Below are 14001 nucleotides of genomic sequence, written 5' to 3' on the forward strand. Positions count from 1 at the left end.
TGTAAAAAGCCTTAAATATTTTCCCCTTTTCTCTTTTCTCTTTCTGCAGCCTGTGTAAGCTGTCCTTCAAGGTTTCTCTCCCCCCAGTCCACTCTTTAGGCCGGTATGTAACTCCTTGCTTTTATCTCTAACGTGAAAAGATCAGAAATTATATTTGATGGATTTGACCTACCTTCCTTTGGGTAGTAGCCAAAATGTGTGACTTATAAGTATTGTTCAGTGAGCACAGGGAAGGTGTCTGGTTCACCTGAAAACCTAAGAAAGTTACAATCTGGCCCCCCATGTGGGTAAAGTGCATCCTGGCTGTGATCTGTTGAGGGGGTTATACTTCCCAACCTGAGCTCTTGGCAGTGTCTTTTATCTTCAGCTCCTTCATTTGCAATCAGCCAGTCAGTGGTTGAGGCGGTAAATTGGCTGAGTGGAGCCTCCTGCAGTTTCTGTTAAGGCAATCAGTAGGTACAGCAATGTCCCGCCTGAGCGCCATTAGCAAACAGGTTAAGGCGAAGATGCTGCACGCCAGGAGCCCAGGATGGTAAGGATAATTTATTCCCCCACACACACACACACACCACCAATGGGTAAAGGTTGTGGAAATGCTTTTACACAGCCTTAAAGCTTGTTGATTAGCTGCTTAGCTTTTCAACAAGAGCACCTAAACACCATGAGGTGCTTGCTAGAACATCAAGACGCCTTTAGCACCCCGATGCTCGCTCAATACTACTTAAATGTTTTGGGGGAAAAGATTCAGTATAACTTTTTTAATTAAAATTTCTTGTCTTTCTATGCTTAGGATTTCAGTGGCCAGCCCTATTCAGTGATAACCTACTATGTTTGAAGAGATAGCTGTCAATGACTAAACAGCACCACCCACTGGACTACCAATTGTGAAAAGCTGCAAGGGAATTCCTTTAAGTCCTTACTATAGTCTAGCCAGCACCAAACCAGTTGGGCCAAAGCTCTACATTAACTAAAATAACATGTCCTCTTTGTTAGATAGAATGGTAATAAAATAGCCATTCACAGACATTAGGTCCTAGGTGCATCTTGCCAAAAATGAAATGATTGGCAGCAGTCTAATCTAATATAAGTCTATTAGCCTAACTGTACTGACGTCAAGGCACAACATATACTGTTATCCTTTATACTTGTGCCTTTGACTATGGAAATACAGTTTGGGTTTTGGCTTGCTTTACATGTTATGAATTTTCTTTCTATTGTAGAAAAGCTTAATGATTGTGAAAAGTTATGAAAATGGTGTGTGTTTAAATGAACAGACTGTAACTAAATCAGCAGGACACAGCAGTATATAGAACAAAAATAAATTAAATTCCAAACTTCATTGTGGGGGAAAAAAAAAGTTGGTTTCTTACAAGAAAAGTACCCTACCTGTCCAAAGCCTGTCCAATTAATCTGACCTACAATACCAGACCCAATCTACAGACAGGGTTGGTGGGGCTGTGTTGAAGAAATAGTCATGGTTGTACCATTTAAGGGTTGTCAACTATCTTTGTTAATTATTTCTCTCTAATATTGTCTTCCTAATTACCTAATTTCCCATGATGCCTTTGGCTTTAAAGAGAAAGTGGGGTTGGAGTCAGAGCACTTGCTCTGAATACTATGTAAGTGCAGCAAGTAATGGAACAGTGACATAGAGTTTCTGTCCTCCATAGATTTTCGGTGTATTCCTGTGAAATGCAGCTTCAGTCCGTCTCCTTGTTACGGGTTACATTAAAACATAGGACGGTGGGAGGGAAGTGTTTTTTTTTTTCTCCAGATCTCCTTGTGACAGAGAGGAAGGAAGAGGTAAGACAGGAAGTTATATCTATTCCTAAACCCCACCCGCTCATATCAATACACTAGGCTCATATCAATACACTGACAAGACTGTGGGGGGGTTAGAGTTAGGCTCCTCCATTGCTTAGGGCTCTAGGGGAGTCTCTCAGGCAGTTGATTGGCTGAGGGGGCAGTTCCTGTGGGGCTGTGATGGTGAGATACAAGAGACAAGCGGAGAACACAGAGCAGCCCAGTGGCTGCATTGGACCGGGACAGGATAGTGACACTTTTCCCCCTGTATATTTCCCCCGTTGTATTTGCAGCACCCCCAATGGCCAGCATTTTTTATTTTGCCCGGACAAACCCTTTAAGTGTATCAGAACTATCTTAAAATGAGCCATGCATCTGTATTATACCATATCTGCCTTATCTTCATTGTCTGTAAGAAGGGTTATATATATTTATATTATTATTATTATTATTATTATTATTATTATTATTATCATCATCTGGTATCTTAAAAATTTGTGCTATCATATTTGAGATCAAGTAATCTTCTTGTGAAAGTACTGGTGCAATTCCCATTCCTATGCAATAAAGGAATGACATTGTATTGCAGTTCTACCATTGGATTCTTGTCTCCCAGGCTACCATTGGATTCTTGTCTCCCAGGCCAGTGACTGCACCAGTCAGGTATTCCTTTGACATGCTACCCTGTCAGTCAGTAGCAGATTATAATAGGTCCTTTTTGAGCGGTAGCCCAGGGCCCTGAGCTCCTAGAGGGCCAATGGCCACCCAAAAAGACTTATTCATTCAGTGGTGTATTGTCTCCGGGCTACAGTTCTGCCATGATTTGCAAAAAAATTGCAGCTTTTTTACCACAGTTTTGCACAAATCAGAGCATCATGACATTATCTATTCTGTACTATGAGCACCACGCTAGTGCTGCCATAGTTACAGTGGGGTGGGGGAGCCCAGGCTTGGTGAACAGCCCGGGGCCTATAGTAAAGTTAATCTGCTGTCAGTACATTATCTCACCTGACCACAGGGTCCATTCTGGTATCTCGGAGATGTTATCTCTTGGAATACCAGGATACGACTTATCACAGATTTGCCACATAAGTGAGGTCAGTTCTGTGTAACATCTGCACTGCATTTATACACTGTACATGTGGAATATCGTAACCTATTGGGTTTGGTCTTTATGTTTTACTATATCAATGTCAATGGTTAGAAACAACTACTTGTAGATACCTATATATAATAACACAGTGGGCATTAGGTCTATTAGAACATTCTCACGCTTGGTTTTAGTACCAGAACACGCATCATCGCATGAGAGTTACTTTACATATCCATAGATACAATAACTTTAGACTAACGTCATATGTATTTACAGATCTTATGATTGATCAGGGTAAGAATAACATCTGTTCTTTCTTCCAACACAGCATTACACCTGTACATAGATTATGTGTCTGTGGTATTGCAGCTCAGACATAGGCCGCCTCTGGGCTTTAGTGTTTTAGTATAGAGATTTTGTTACAGTGAATCTGTATTGCCGGGCACCGACCCTAAACATCTGGTACAGTTTGTTAGCTTTTCTCTACACAAGCCTGGTCTCAGGCTTCTCTTTTCTCCTGGTGCCAATATTTAGGTAAAAAATATATATATTTTATTCCGACAGTACAGTGTCAAAGGGGTGGGGCTGAGAGTATGCATGCCTTGGGCCTGCCGAAGAATAATATCCACCCCAGGGGCGTGCCAACAAGGTCTAGTACACTGATGCTCTAGACCCCACTCCTTTGACACCGCACCACCGAAAGAAAAGAAGATTTTTACCAGAATATCATCAACAGAAGACAAAATAAGCCCGGGACCAGGCATGGATTGAGAAAGGCTAACTAAAGGTAACGGAGGTTTGGGGGCCATGTCCGGCCAAAGTTTTGCCACTAGATGTTGCTAGTATGTATGTCTTGTACCTATGTATTGTACAGCTGTAGTACTCAAGGGGCTATTGTTGATTTGTGGTTTGTGCACCAATGAGAGCTCTTTCCTCTTCTACACCTATCTCTATTCTCCTTCTTCTTTTGCACTCGCTTCTCCACCACTCACAGCAGGTATTACATACCCTGTTGGAGGTTGTCACATGGGGAGAGGAAGTGTAGTCACACACTTAGTCTTAGTCTAGTTCCTGTACAGAGAGGACGCAAGCCAGAACGGTCCCTACAGCAGTCATGTTGGGCCCTGGATTTGGCAAGGTCCCCTGTTAGAGGCCGAGTCCAGTGTAGTCTAATCTACAGACACACATGAATAGCACAGATGCCCTGTTCTTCCAAGCAGCACTTTTACACACTATGCAGTGCTAGACACTCTCAGAGAGGACAAACCCATCCCAGCCCACGCCATGAACAAGTCTAAAGGTGCAGGACAGTATCCTGAAGCAAGAGGAACTGATCTAGATAGAGTAAAGTTGCTAGAAGCCTACATACTCTATCTCGCAGCATGGGTGTACTCAGAAAACTGATTACACTGAGGGCTTGTGTCAGCCTCATAGGACAGGTCACCCAACACTGGGGGGCAATAGGTGGTGCAAAGACGAGAGGTCAAAACACGGGCACAAGTATTCTCTCTATTCTAAAGTCTACTTAATCTACTTCTAAAGTTCCAGCAGATCACAGTACTACATTGGGTTTGGACTCTCTCGATATCCTCCTCTCCACTTCTCTGAACTTACTCTATTTCTCCGCACTCAACCTAGTAAGCACGGCTCTACTACCTCTCAAGCTGTCAGCACAAATCCTGTCACTCGGGTCTAAAGTCTATTGTCAAGTAAGAAGTCTATGGTATATCACTGTAGCAAGTATTCCTGAAGTAAAGAGAAGTTTATTTATGGTAACAGGACTAAGTGATCATTGTTTAAAAAACGACACAGTAATTGCACCATCCTTGGCGATGCAGCCTCGCAGAACAGCCAGCCACGTGCCTCGGACCGCCACCTGGGTAACTACCTCTCCACCCACCATACCTATAGCATTGGTCACAGTGGCTTACCTCCCCTCCTCTCCCCCTTCTCCAGTCCTGCCATCCGGTGCCTCATCCCCCACATAGAAAGTGTGGAATCCATCAGCACACCCGGATCCGCTCCTCCAGGCAGGCGCAGCCTTGCCAGCACATCTATACCTACAGTCCCTGTTGATATCCACCATACAGACTCCTAGAGAAAGGTGCCTTCACCGAAACGTCGGAATATGTCTGTGTCTACCAATGTTACACAATAAATGATGCACAAAAGCACTTGCAATTGAATACTCGAGACTACCTTGTCCTTAATTTTCTATTATGGAATCGGTGGATTACTATCTATGCACCATCCTTGGGTCATCTCCCCTTTCTGTTGGTGGCACTTCCAATAGACAGGGTGGGTCACAACTCCCCTTTGGACCACCGTGATAAGAACCCAAGGGACTCTCTCACAGCCAGTTAGGTTATCGACCACAGGGGTAAGGGTATTGCTCGCCACTCTAAAATAAAAGCAGGTGTGCCTCCATACCTGTGTGCCCACCTGGCACTAGCGTCACGACAGTAAAACATCTGACTGAGATATACTTTGACCAACCACCACAGTAGTGGCATCACCCATTACCATCTAGCATGTGACCGGTCGAGCCTCACAGCAGTGCATCACAAGAGCCTCTGGTGAGTAGTACCATTATTTTGGCTTTTGTGATACACAAGGATAAAGCTCATAGTGATGCCAAACTAGAAGGAAAATACATACAGTGATGGGAAATAGTACAGGGATAATGCACATAACTATGTCACAATACAGGGATAATGCACACTGATATAATAGAGCTCACTGTCACCGTTAAGGCATTTGTATCACAATAATTATACAGTTATGTTAAAGTGGAACTCTAGTGATTCTATAAAAAAAAAAAAAAAAATGCACAGAAGGCATATAGGTGTATGCTCCTACCCCCTTCTGATTGTTTGACACCTTTCCCACTTGTCTATGCTGCTCCTAGCCCCAAATCCAAACTTTTATCTATGATCTCAGTTTTACATCATGTCATCCGCCCGGGAAACCATATCTCCCAGCAGGCATTATCTATCGCAGAACTGTGACATGTCCAAAGTTCTTTTTAACAACCAAAATATAGGTCCACATTAGACTTTCTACATCCCTTTCCTTCTATATCTAAGTGGAAATTGGATCCCTTAGTTGTTGGACCCCATAGCAGCTTCCTTGCCTCCTTGGTAGCCATGCCCATGCTGTGTACCTTACTATCACAGTGGAGGGCATATGGTGGAGGGTGTGATCAGTGACAACTCTTTATCCTTGTCTTCAATGGGAAAAGATTTTTCCTCCTTGTGCAGTATGACATAGACATTGTAATAAGTACTTATAAGGAAAATGAAGTATATTTTGCTACTTTGATATATTAAGGGGGCATTTATTGTTTTCCACCCTGTCAATATCTGCATAATGTTTGCTTAGCGCTCGCACAGCTCCGGCTCCTCCGAACCTCCAGGGAAATTAAAGCCCATTTCTTAACTGTACTTTAATCCATAGCAGATCGCAGGGGACCATGGCGCTGCCTTTTTCTATACAATTACTATAAATATATGTGGGCTTTTTTGCCTTTTTTTCTGCAATTACAGCAACAGAAAAAACATGTGGAAATGACTTCACTTTATATATGAGCGAGAACAGTCAATAAAAATGAGCGTTTTAGGAAAAATCGCTTTTTGTTAAGGTAATAATAAGGGAAGCGAGCGCGATGGGAAAACGCTTAAGTCAAATACGCTATATGTCACTGTTACTGATGTATGTAAAGGCTGTGACATTGGCTCCATTAGGAAAATAAGCTATAATCCATTGCTTCACCATCTTGGTGGATGTTTTATTCAGTTTTATTATCCAAAATGATTTCGAGGAGCAGATTAGGATGATGGTAATTCCACTTTAAGCTATGTTTATTCTCCTCATTTATCACCCTGCATAACTTGGTAATGAAAGCCAGCAAAGCAATTTTCTATAGATAGCAGTATGCGGCAACATATGGGACTTTAGTTCTTGCAAAATGAAGAATCCTAGCATATTATGACACAGTGATATAGAGAATAAAGTTCACATACATTTATGAAATCCCCATGACCAGGCTTTTTTATATTGACTGTAAAAAAAAAGCCATCACTTACATGGATTGGGCACTGGGAGAAATAGCAGCTTAAGATAGCTTGATCTTCCTATTTTTGCCATAGTTCACTGGCATGTATGTCAAATGTCAAGCCTTTGTACTGATGTAAAGTAAAACAGCCTTAAAATGATCAGCTTAAGGGATCTTCACTGACTATCTCCCAGTGGATATATTGTGTGGGAATAGAGGACTCATAAAAAATGAGCAGCAGTTTCCTGTTCTAGGATGCAGATCCAGTGGCGGATTAAATGTACCCTGGGCCCCGGGCTGTCCACCCAACCTGGGCCCCCCCCCCCAGCCACCCCAGCAGGCTGTGTGGGGTATATAAGAATACATAGGTCTGAGGGGGATCAGTATATAGAAGTGACCCCAGAACATCACTAATAGGGGATAGGGGGGGTGTTTTTGTTCTATCCCCTATTAGTGATGTTCTGGGGTCACTTCCCTGCACTGAGCCCCCACAGATCTATGTATTCTTATATGCCACAAAGAATCCAGTGTATGATGCACCTAGGACCAAACTACAACAGCTACATGCACTACAACTCCCAGCATGTACTGACAGTCTGCAGCCCTCATAATATGCTGGGAGTTGTAGTGCCTGCAGTTGTAGTTGGGTTCTAGTTTAAAAGTTTTCGCTAGTGTACTGTAGTGACCCCGGGGCTGTGTCAGTACACTACCGCAAACAAAACACTGACCCATTTAGACCCCAATGGTACACAGGCTCTGCACACTATAGGGCTGGGTTCACACTATGTATATTTCAGGCAGTATTTGGTCCTCATGTCAGGTCCTCATAGCAACCAAAACCAGGAGTGGATGGAAAACACAGAAAGGATCTGTTGACACAATGTTGTAATTGAGTGGATGGCCGTCATATAACAGTAAATAACGTCCATTATTTCAATATAACAGCCATTGTTTTAAAATAACAGCAAATATTTGCCATTAAATGGCGGCCATCCACTCAATTACAACATTGTGTGAACAGAGCCTTTCTGTGTTTTCTATCCACTCCTGGTTTTGGTTGCTATGAGGACCACAATACTGACTGAAATATACTGTGTGTGAGCCCAGCCTATAAGTGATTACAGTGCAGTTACTAATGACTCACAGGTGACGTCTTCTCCGATTGCCGTCGCTCACTTTTTCCTTTCCTCTCTATTTGGCGCAGCATCATGAAGACTTCTCCGGCCCCAACTCAACTGCAGGCGGGGAGCTGGGGGTGACTGGGGAAGGGAGGCAGCTGGGGCGACAGGGGGAGAAGCTGGGGCAAATGAGGCCGGGGAGGGGGGGGGGAAGCTGGGAAGGCAGGGAAGCAGCAGGGGGTGAACATGATGGGGGTAGCAGCAGGGGGAGAAGATGATGGGGGTAGCAGCAGGGGGAAAAGATGATGGGGGTGGCAGCGGGAGGAGAAGATGATGAAGGGTAGCAGCGGGAGGAGAAGATGATGAAGGGTAGCAGCAGGGGGAAAAGATGATGGGGGTAGCAGCAGGGGGAGAAGATGATGAAGGGTAGCAGCAGGGGGAGAAGATGATGAAGGGTAGCAGCAGGGGGAGAAGATGATGGGGGTGGCAGCAGGGGGAGAAGATGATGGGGGTGGCAGCAGGGGGAGAAGATGATGGGGGTGGCAGCAGGGGGAGAAGATGATGGGGTTAGCAGCAGGGGGAGAAGATGATGGGGGTAGCAGCAGGGGGAGAAGATGATGGGGGTAGCAGCAGGGGGAGAAGATGATGGGGGTAGCAGCAGGGGGAGAAGATGATGGGGGTGGCAGCAGGGGGAGAAGATGATGGGGGTATCAGCAGGGGGAGAAGATGATGGGGGTGGCAGCAGGGGGAGAAGATGATGGGGGTAGCAGCAGGGGGAGAAGATGATGGGGGTAGCAGCAGGGGGAGAAGATGATGGGGGTGGCAGCAGGGGGAGAAGATGATGGGGGTGGCAGCAGGGGGAGAAGATGATGGGGGTAGCAGCAGGGGGAGAAGATGATGGGGGTGGCAGCAGGGGGAGAAGATGATGGGGGTGGCAGCAGGGGGAGATAATGGGGGTATCAGCAGGGGGAGAAGATGATGGGGGTAGCAGCAGGGGGAGAAGATGATGGGGGTGGCAGCAGGGGGAGAAGATGATGGGGGTAGCAGCAGGGGGAGAAGATGATGGGGGTGGCAGCAGGGGGAGAAGATGATGGGGGTAGCAGCAGGGGGAGAAGATGATGGGGGTGGCAGCAGGGGGAGATGATGGGGGTAGCAGCAGGGGGAGAAGATGATGGGGGTGGCAGCAGGGGGAGATAATGGGGGTATCAGCAGGGGGAGAAGATGATGTGGGTGGCAGCAGGGGGAGAAGATGATGGGGGTAGCAGCAGGGGGAGAAGATGATGGGGGTATCAGCAGGGGGAGAAGATGATGGGGGTAGCAGCAGGGGGAGAAGATGATGGGGGTGGCAGCAGGGGGAGATGATGGGGGTAGCAGCAGGGGGAGAAGATGATGGGGGTGGCAGCAGGGGGAGATAATGGGGGTATCAGCAGGGGGAGAAGATGATGGGGGTAGCAGCAGAGGGAGAAGATGATGGGGGTATCAGCAGGGGGAGAAGATGATGGGGTAGCAGCAGGGGGAGAAGATGATGGGGGTATCAGCAGGGGGAGAAGATGATGGGGGTATCAGCAGGGGGAGAAGATGATGGGGGTAGCAGAAGGGGGAGAAGATGATGGGGGTATCAGCAGGAGGAGAAGATGATGGGGGTAGCAGAAGGGGGAGAAGATGATGGGGGTGGCAGCAGGGGGAGAAGATGATGGGGGTGGCAGCAGGGGAAGATGATGGGGGTATCAGCAGGGAGAGAAGATGATGGGGTAGCAGCAGGGGGAGAAGATGATGGGGGTATCAGCAGGGGGAGAAGATGATGGGGGTAGCAGCAGGGGGAGAAGATGATGGGGGTAGCAGCAGGGGGAGAAGATGATGGGGGTAGCAGCAGGGGGAGAAGATGGGGCGGCATGGAGAGCAGCTAAGGGGCAAGGGGTACAGCCGGGTGGCAGGGGGTATATTCGGGCGGCAGGGAGCCAGGGTGAGCTTCCGGCAGAGAGAGCAGGCCGGAAGCTCACAGTGCAGCCCCGCGGTGCCCGAACTTCTCTGCTTGGCGGCGCGCAGGATGTGACGTCATCACGCCGCCAGGAGAGAAGTACGGGCACCGCAAAGACGGCAAGGAGAGAGGGGGCGGTGCCGCGGCGGACTCCGACGACAGCACGCCACAGCAGAACATCACTCGGGGGCCCATTGGGCCCCGAAAGTGATGTGCTGCTGGCGCTGCTATGCAAGATCTTAATGTGGGCGGCGCGGGCCCCCCCGGAGCCTTGGGCCCCGGGCGGCAGCCCAAACCGCCCACATTATAATCCGCCATTGTGCAGATCTGTATAGAGATGTGTACAAAGCCTGCAGGTGTAAACAGGTCCTTGTAAAGCTTATCCTATTGCTTCTTAAAGGCAGGAAATTTAGCATGAAATCCCTTTAGATAGGACTTCGGGAGTTGATACTTCTGTGGAGTACATGAGTTGTCTTGATACTTTCCCAGCAGTGTAGTTTAGTCGGTAATTATCCTGGCTTTAGTTTTTTTGTTTGTTTGTTTGTTTGCAGGGAGGCATTGGGTTATAAGTTAAGTTTGCCTTGAGTTCCAAACACACAAGGATAGCAGGATCTGTACCATGACACTGTAGGGCTGTTACAAGTTTAGAAGGCCCCAGGAGTCCAAGCAAAAGGTAATGGCATGGGCACATGATTAGGGGAGGAATAGAAGTATGACATAGGCATGGGGAGTTAGTTATAAGAAGAAGGGGTGCATGTGGTTACCTCCAATCTGAGTGGTAGTGAGCAGGAGAAGCTATCCCACCTGCCCACCCTATTTTAGGAATTAAATTGGGGTCTTTCTTGTCCTTGTGGTAGGTTAAGAAATGGAGGGGAAGAGGGGTTCTTGAAGGCAACCCAGGAAGAAGTTAAAGACGGGTAGTATAGGGGCAATCAACTCTGTGGCTTAGAGCTAATGGAGGCTTTAACATTAATTCCTGTTAGACAGGTTGCCCAGGAAGGCTTCTTTAGGTCTGGGAGATGGGTTTCCTCAGGTTAGGTGCGGTATGAGTTTTTCTAATATAATGGAGGTTGATGTATGTAGGCCTTTGGAAATTCCCCGTTCTTTACCTTAGTGTAGCAGGGATAAGTTACACGATTTGCACTAAATACTTGTGAGCTATTTAAAGAGGTAATGTTTTATTACATTGTTACATCTTTGTCACAGCTGTGGCATTGACCCGTACCATGGGCTACCACCACATCTGTATCTCTAAACCAGTGGACACCATGTCCCCGAAGTTGGTGCTTAGTGCTGCCGGCAGTCTGACCCCTAACCTCTTCTTGCTCCTGGCTCTGTTTCACTTTGCTTGCACACGGGTCTCCACCTCCTCCTTTGCTTAGACCCCATCTCTTTGAGATTTAAAGGTTAAGTGCACCCTTAATTGGCTGCTGCAACGCAGCACAGGTGTGTATAAAGAGATAGTTGCCCTGGCTTTTCTGTTGGAGCCACTGACTCCCTACCCTAATAAAATGGCCTCAGTCTGTATAACTGCCCGGGTTTCCTTCCCGTGCTCCCTGTCCGTGCTAACTGCCCGTGTTTCCAGTTGTCTGCCTCCGTTCCCTGCTGTGGTTCCCGGTTGCATCTTGTCTACACTGTTGCACATTGACCATCATCGCAAGCTAGCCAAACCAAGGGTAGCAACCTGGGGGTCCCCTGCCACAGCAAGTCCAGCCTGCCTTCCCATAGGCTTTGGTGAAGACCTCCCTGTTGCCGTTTAGTCCTTTGCTTGCCGTGGTCCAGCAGATCCACAACGTGAACTGTTACAATCTTTTAGAAAATAATGTTAATATTAATATTAAAATAAGAAGCCTCCGGTGTTTTTTCCACAAACCTCACTCATGAATCGTCCAAAAGCTTCACATTTGGTTTCAAATTTGACTTGTGTGTTTACTATTGTCTATAGTCAATTTACATCATTAGATTATCAGCTAGGCTAGTGATGTCACAAGTGGTGACATCATACCATGTGAGCTGTTCTTGTGATAAAAACAGGAGTGGTGGTGGTGGGGGAATCTGACTAGCAACTTGCTGTGAGGTTTACTGCTGGCCTGTAGTCAGGAGGGGTGGACGGAGGACACTACCCATGCGTGCAGTCATTCTAGAAGACGAATCCTGCAGTAAACTGGAGGCGTATTTACCGCTGCTTTTCCAAATAGCTGAGCTCAGAGTGAAAATAATTGTAATGATATTAATTATATATTTTCTCCTCAGAGACTTGTTTCACATGCAGCTCTATGACAAGCGCTGCTTAGCAGAGTCACACAACCATTCGGTCATATTTCATGAAATCTCGTCTGTCATTTCCTGAAATAACAATCGTATCCACCATATTAATGACATTCAATTCCTCTGTAAACTTCAGATAATTACAGCCAGATATAAAATGATACTTTATTGGTTCCTTGGAGGTATCTCGGTAATGGTGAGCTCATGTGCTGAGTCTAGTGGAATTCTGGACTGTTCACATTTTTTTCCCCCTTGTCTTTTTTTGCACAGACTGCACTTTTAATGACAGGGATAAATAATTCTGTTTTTCTCTGAAGCATATTAAAAATATCACAAGATAGTCAGAGAGAAATCAATTTACAGCATATCATCATGGTGCTGGCCCGGGCTTCACTGCACTTCTTATTTATATCACCTTAAAAAACTATAATATAACTATCAGAGGAGTAGGTAGGTCTCTATATATCTAGATAACATTCACATTGCTGTGTTAAGGACTCAAGGGATATAGAAGCTGATGTCCATTTAAAAGTCTTACCTTAACTTTTTTTTTCTTTCAGGTTAAATCTAATATGTCCTATGACCCATTGATTTCTATTGTATGTTCTCTGATTTATAGGACACATTTTTTTGACAACTGATCTTGGTCTACATTATGGTGGACCAAGTGTAAACAAAAAAGTATGTGCTATGAGGGGAAAGTATACAGAGCTCACACTTAAACCCTATGCTTAAAACAACTCTGTACCCCCCACCCGCACCCCCAACCGCTTGTACTGTCAGATAGCTGCTTTTAATCCAAGATCTGTCCTGGGGTCCGTTCGACAGGTGATGCAGTTATTGTCCTGAAAAGCAACTTTTAAACATGCATCCCTGTGCCAAACTGGCGTGGCCTAGAGTGTCTGTGCCCTGGCCTGCACTACCTCTCTGTCCCTCTTAACCATTAGGGATGCAGGGAGGAGGGACGGAGAGGCGGTGCAGGCCTAGGGCACAGAAACTCTAGGCCACGCCAATTTGACACAGTTTAAAAGTTGTTTTTTAGGACAATAACTGCATCACCTGCCGAACGGACGCCAGGACAGATCATGGATTAAAAGATCAAAAACAGCTTTATGACGGTACAAGCGGTGAGGGGGGGGGGGAATTGTGGGGTCTATTATCTTTATAATCTGCTTTGCCACTTCTCATCCTCTGCTCCATTTTCATGTAGATTGAAGAGGGGGAAAACGCACAATCCTCGTCTGATTGCATCTTTTGTGCAGGCGGTAAAATGTATTACCATTGCTGCACATCTTCCTGTACGAACAGATGGATGGCAGAAAGCTTTTATAGGGATGCACGAATGATACAATAATCGTTCGTGTGGCCTGGTCATACAATTAATTGTGACTTCTGAAGGCACTACAAATGCCAATCTTGCACAGCCCCATATCAGGCCATGCAAAAGACCCAACTCAAAGGTAGTGTAGAGGACACACGGGTAAATTAAGTTAATTGGGAACTCTCTCTCTTTTTGGCTTGCACGCAGCACACACTAAGCCTTGTGCCCACTTCCTGTGTTATATCTTGATCTGACCGTTACTAGATTAATTTTGAACCTAACAAAAGGCAGCAGATTGTGGGAAAATGAGACGCCTAGTAGAAAAGACTTTTGAGCTGTCTTTCTGGTGTAAGGATTCTTTTTTTG

Source organism: Dendropsophus ebraccatus, chromosome 11, assembly GCF_027789765.1.
Source record: "Dendropsophus ebraccatus isolate aDenEbr1 chromosome 11, aDenEbr1.pat, whole genome shotgun sequence".
Classification (NCBI taxonomy): Eukaryota; Metazoa; Chordata; class Amphibia; order Anura; family Hylidae; genus Dendropsophus; species Dendropsophus ebraccatus.